The sequence below is a fragment of the Petaurus breviceps genome, unplaced genomic scaffold (genome assembly GCF_028583685.1).
Source record: "Petaurus breviceps papuanus isolate PSGF00001 unplaced genomic scaffold, PetGlider_PUasm1.0 90919, whole genome shotgun sequence".
NCBI classification, from domain to species: Eukaryota; Metazoa; Chordata; class Mammalia; order Diprotodontia; family Petauridae; genus Petaurus; species Petaurus breviceps.
Window position 1 is genome coordinate 20,833,343 of NW_027187378.1, and position 6,165 is coordinate 20,839,507.

Sequence of the window (6,165 nt, forward strand, 5' to 3'; positions counted from 1 at the left end):
TTTTTTCAGTTACATGTAAAAAGTTTTAACATTTTTTGGGTGCTTTTTGGAGGACAGTTGGGGTTAAGTGACTTGCCCAAGGTCACACAGCTAGTTTTTGTGTTGTGTCTGAGGCTGGATTTGAACTCAGGTCCTCCTGACTTCAGGGCTGGTGCTCTATTCACTGCATCACCTAGCCAGCCCTAACATTCATTTTTTTTTATAAGACTTTGAGTTCCAAATTTTCTCCCCCCCTCCCCTAAAATGGTAATTTGATGTATATATTGTAATCATGTAAAACCTATTTCCCTATTAGTCATGTGAAGGAAGAAAGTTTTTCTGTTGCCTTCTTAATGAGATTGAATAAAGGTTTGTCAATTGTCTTTTCAAAGAATCAGCTTTTAATATTATCATTTCTATTTTTTTGCCTCCTAGTTTATATATTTCTCCAATTTAAAAAATATCTTCTTTGTACTTACTTTAGGTTTATTTGTTGGCTTTCTAATTTTTTTATATGTATATCCAGTTCTCTTTAAATATTTTGTTAAAGTTGCGGTATATGAATGTAATGGAATACTATTGTGCTATAAGAAATGAGGAGCAGACAGATTTCATATATGCCTGGAGAGACTTATACAAACTGATGCTGAGTGAGAAGAGAAGAACCAGGAGGAGAAATTTGTACACAATTACAGACACAACGTATGTGTGATGACCAACTCTGATGGACTGGACTCTTCTCAGCAATTCAGGGTTATAAGACAACTCCAAAAGACTCATGGAGAGATGTCTACAAAGAAAGAATTAGAAAGAACAGAGTTTGAATGTAGATTGAAGCAAACCATCTCCTCTCTCCCATTGTTCATTCCATCTGTTACAATCCTTTATACCCTGACTGATGTCTAATGTGAAAGTATTTGCAGATCCTATACTTTATTGCATGCCGCCATGGGTGGGGGGGGGGGGAGGAGAAAGGGGAGAAAATCTGAAACTCAAGGGATTGTGGAACTGAATCTTGTAAACTAAAAATAAACAAATTAATAAAGACCAAAAAAAAATATTTTGTGATTTCCCCCTTGAGGACTGCTTTGGCAGCATCCTAGAAATTTCATGTGATTTAATCATAATTTTCTTCACATAACTATTGTTTCTATGACTTGAGTCTATTTTTGGTCCCTTAACTGGTCAGTATTTTTGTTACAGTTTGTGAGGAACATATTTTACTATTTCTGGCTTTTTATACCCTCCCATCACTGAAACAGAATTTTCCCTTCCTTTCCTCTCAATCCTCTGCCTCTTCACCCATTTTATTGTAGATGCTTTTTTCTTCCCTAAGAGATGACAGATTTTATTTTCTCTTCATTTTTAGCCTATGACTCGATTAGGACCCTATCCTTTAAACATCACTCCCAGTCTGACCTTTTGTCTCATTTGACTTCCTTAATTTCTGACATTAGGTTTCTAAAGGGCTTCCTGTATCATTTCTCCCCACCCCCAAATAGAATGTAAATAGTTATCCTTATAAATTTTTTCTGTCTGCTTAGATTTCCTTTTTTTATGTTTCTCTTGACTCCATTATTTGTATGTATTTCTTTTTATTTATTTATTTTAAAAGCAATCGGGGTTAAGTAACTTGCTCAAGGTTACATGGCCAGTTATCTCTGGGTGTGGTGCTAAGTATCAGAACCCGGACTCAATCCCAGGTCATCCTGACTCTGGGGCGGTGCTCTTACACACTGAGCCACCTGGCTGCCTCATTTGTATGTATTTCAAAGTTTACTCCACTTCTGTCTTTTCATCAGGAATACTTTTAAATTCTCTACTTCATAGAAGATTCCTTTTCCCCTCCTCGTAGGGTAACAATCAGTTTTCTTGGGAAAGTTATCCTTCATTTTAAGCCTTGTCATCAGGAATACTTTGAAATCCTTTATTTCATGGAAGATTCCTTTTCGCCCCTTGTAGGATAACAATCCATTTTCTTGGGAAAGTTATCCTTCATTTTAAGTCTATCTTTTTGCCTTCTAGAATACCAAATTCTAAGCTCTCAGCTCCTTTATGGTGGTAGTTACCAAATGTTTTGTGACCTTGACTCTTTCTTTTGTTTAGTTTTTTTTTTCCTGATTGCATGCAGCTTTTTTCTTTGATTTGGAAGTCATGCATTTTATCCATGATATTCCTGGGGAGTTTTGAATTTTTCAAATGACCTGTGGATTCTATTTTCAAGTTGTCCTTTGTTAGAATAGGTCTGGACAGTTTTCTTTCATGATTTTTTTTTTTTTTAGAGAATTATTATTGACTTTACTCAATTATTTTGAAAACAACCCTACCCCCTCAACATAATCCCCAAATTCTAGGGACACACAAAAGTAGCTGATAAAAAAAATTTTTTTTAAATGAACAACTTTGAAGACCATTTGTAATAATTTTTCTTAAACTCTAAGCATTCTGAATCAGTCAAGTTAACTTAGAGACCATATCAAATCATTTTAAGGCAGATGATCAATACTGTGGTCGCATCTATTTGTAGGAACACGTGATCTTATTGAATTCAGAATCATCTCATTTCCTTTCCCAGTTTGGGAAAAACCTGTTCGTCAGCTGACCCATGATGTAGCAGTTCCAGAGGTCATGGCTGTGGAGAGCTGTCCTCTGGCTCCATGGCTGGTCGATTCCTTGATGTGTCTGGCCTGCTGGCACCTCCTTGGTCACTGCTCATTCTGCTGGCCCTCTGTGATTGAAGACACCGAACCTTGGCCTTTGTTGACATCACTGATACGCATCCATTGTCCATCAACTGATTCCTTCCACAGAGTAACTTTGTTGTCTCCTCCCGAAATAGCCAGGATGTTGGCTGTGATGGACCAGCTCACATGCCACACAACATCATTGAACTTGTGCAGTAATCTGGGAGACCAAGTGTTTCCAGAAGCATCGTCGCAGGTCCAGATGAACACTCGACCATCCTGGGAGCAGCTGGCAATGGTGCTTGTTGGCAGGCCGATGGAGGGGGCCCAGGCAACATCTCGGACCCAGTCACTGTGAGCTTCCAGCTTCTGATCCTCCTTCCACTGACCATCCTCCTCCTCCTTCCACAGCTTGACCAGGTTGTCGCAGCCACCTGAGGCAAACTTCTTGATGTAGTGTGGCTTCTGTCCGGATGGCTGGTCTACCAGGCTCCCAGGTACGACAGCAGGAGCCCAGCTCACAGCATTGCAGCCAATAGTGTGGGCATTGTTGATTTTCTTCACCTCCTACTGTCCCTCGCCGCTGTAGCTCAGCAGGGAGATGGCCCCATCAGAGCTGCCACAGGCAAGAAGGAGCCCATAGTTGTGGGGGGCCCAGCACACCAAGTTCACTGAAGAGTCATGTCCTGTGTACTCATATGTTTTTTCCCATGTGCCATTTTCTTCTTTCCAGATTATGACTTTCCGGTCATAGGAGCAGGAGGCCAAGATATTTCCATACATAGGATGAGCCCAGGCCACTTGCCACACAGGGCCTTCATGACCCCTCAGGTCAGCAATGAGAATCTGACCCCCATTCCGCACATCAAAAATTTTGACAGATCTGTCTGATGAGCAGGTGGCCAAGCGGGTGCCATAATAGTCCATCTGGGCATCATGAATCATGTCCTCATGGGAGGTATCCACAGTGTTAATGACTGACACCATGGCGGCGGCGGCGGTTCCCGGGTTCGGACGTGGCAGCTCCTCCCGGCTGCGGCAGCGGTGGCGGCCTCTTTCATGATTTCTTGAAATGATATCTAACCTCTTTTCTTAGTCATGGTTTTCAGGTAGTCCAAATGATTCTTAATTATCTCTCCTTATCTGTTTTCCAGACTCTCTTCTAAGTAAACTTGTTTAGGGTCTTTGCTCCTCCCTGGAGTCTAAGGTCCCTCTTCCTCTAGGGATCATGGCAAGGTTCTTTCCTTTACCTTACAGCTGAGTCCAAGGGCCCCCTTTCTCTGAGGATTACATTGAGGCCTGTTTCTTCACCCTCCAAGGTTTCTCCTCCTCGAGGAATTGTATTCAGCAACCATACAACAGTCCTTTATTTTCAAGCTGTGATGTGAAGCTCTTTACTTCATCCTGGTAGCTGAGTAGTCCTTCCCTTCTCCCTATCTTCCCCTCAATCTAGATCAGAGCCTCTACACCAAGAGGCAGTTGTGGTGGTCTACGTTTAGTCACTTGTGGGGGTGGTGGTGGAAGAAGTCCAGGGAGGTGGAGTTAAGCTGATTTCTTTCCTTCTTCTCAGTCATCTTGGCACCAACTACCTATAGGTGTAAATTCTAGACAAGAAAAATGAACTAAAAATAACTGCATTTTAGGATTCCAAGTGATAATTTCCCTATTAAGATAAAAACAATGCACTCATAAATTATGACTTCAATTTAAAAAAAACCTCATGTTCTGGCACTTAGAGAAGCCTATTATATTGATCACAGTAAGAAAATGATGCATTTCCTGCAGAACTTGACAGTGCCCCACTGGCAAATATCATGCCTGTTTAATTTATGGACCAAAAATGAAAATCCAACTGGTTATCATACAATTACAGACATTATTCTTGTCAATGTTCTAATGTTTTTCGTTCCTTTAAGTTCTAAAAATTTGGCAAAATAACAAAATAACCAGAGAACCTTTTTCTTCAATATCAACCTAGTCATTAAAAAGCTCTTTAAGTTTTATCAGATCCAGAGTGGACATTAATGGTTTGATGTCCCCTTGGAGGGTTGGAGTGGAGTACCTCAGAAATCTGTACTTGGCTTGTGCTAATGATCGCTTTTAAAAAACAGACTTGAATTATAGGTAGTAAGTGGAATGCTTATCAAATTCATAACACAAACCTAGAAGAGAGTGCTAACCTGCTGCATGACTGTTATGATACAAAAAGATCAGGCTAGAAACCTGGGTCAAATCTAATATCAGGTAACCTAATATGACAAAAAACATGGCAATCAAAAAAAGCTAAATGTGATTTTATGCTTCATGTAAAGATGCAGTGTCCAGAACAAGGGAAATAATGTTGCTATTGTATTCTACCCTGTTCAAATCACAGCTGGAGTGGCACTGCCCTTCTGATTATTCTGACTTCTCCTTTGTTGGACCATCACCTACGTCCTTACCCCAACCATCAGTGCCCTCAAATATTTTGTCATATGCTTTCTTTTTACGGCCTCCACCTTCTTTCCTGATTTCATTAGTCTGTGAGTTATTACCTCTCTCAGATATGAACTTGCTTAGCAAGATTTTTTTCATCTATATTTTCTAGATTTCTCTAGATGTCTAAAAAAGGTATGACATATGTAATTGAATTGCCCAGGACATTAAACGTGAAAAGATATACAATTAATTAAAAGTCTCCTTGTGTTTTCTAGGGATGAGGGCAGTTACTTGAAAGCAAAGTAAGGATGGTCAGTTTGACTGAATGGGAGGAGTTGAGATCTCAGACCTCACTAAAAGTGACACTCTGCTTAGGAATTTTAAAAGACATTTTAAATTTAATTTCCACTGTCAGAGTCATGGACTGCAGACCCCACACAGGGGTGGCCCTGCTTCTCTGGACTTCTAACCCTACTTCCACATGTGTATGTTGTTTCCCCCATAGAATGTAAACTCTCTGAGAGCAGAGACTTATCTCATCTGCGTCTGTATCCCTAGTGCCTAGCACACAGCAGGCACTTAACAAATGCCTGCTATACTAATGTTAGTACTGTGGCTATATATAGATAGTTTTTGCTTTATATAAATGTGCATTACACAAATTTGCCTCCCCAGGGGGGCAGGGGCAGAGCTTTGGCTCCAGCTCCTGGACAGTGATGGTGTCAGTGGCGCTAGGGGTACGCCACTCCAGGAACTGAAGTCACTCTGGGCCAGACCTCCAGGAACCCCACAAGGAGTGGGGGAACTGCCTTTCTCTCAACTGTTCTGATGCTGTGGAACATGATCTAAAATTATAATGAAATTATGACTTAAAAGCACATTAAAGTTTTTGCATCAATTTGCTTTAAAGGATAACAGAAAATATATATATTTTTTACCAATATGGATAATTAGATCTTGTGTAAGGAATGTGGTTCAGATAACAGGAACATTGTAATCTTAAAGAGATCTTAGACTAATGTACTCTACAATAGTCATATGTGGGTCTTCTCTAAGCCCTCTTCCTTCATACACAGAAATTCAA

At 40.3% G+C, this 6,165-nt stretch overlaps 1 pseudogene; it reads right to left on the bottom strand.

Moving 5' to 3' along the window:
• Positions 1-2,075: 2,075 nt before the first annotated feature.
• On the bottom strand, positions 2,076-3,728 carry LOC138151954 (protein SEC13 homolog pseudogene; annotated as a pseudogene).
• Between the last annotated feature and the right edge of the window lie 2,437 nt (positions 3,729-6,165).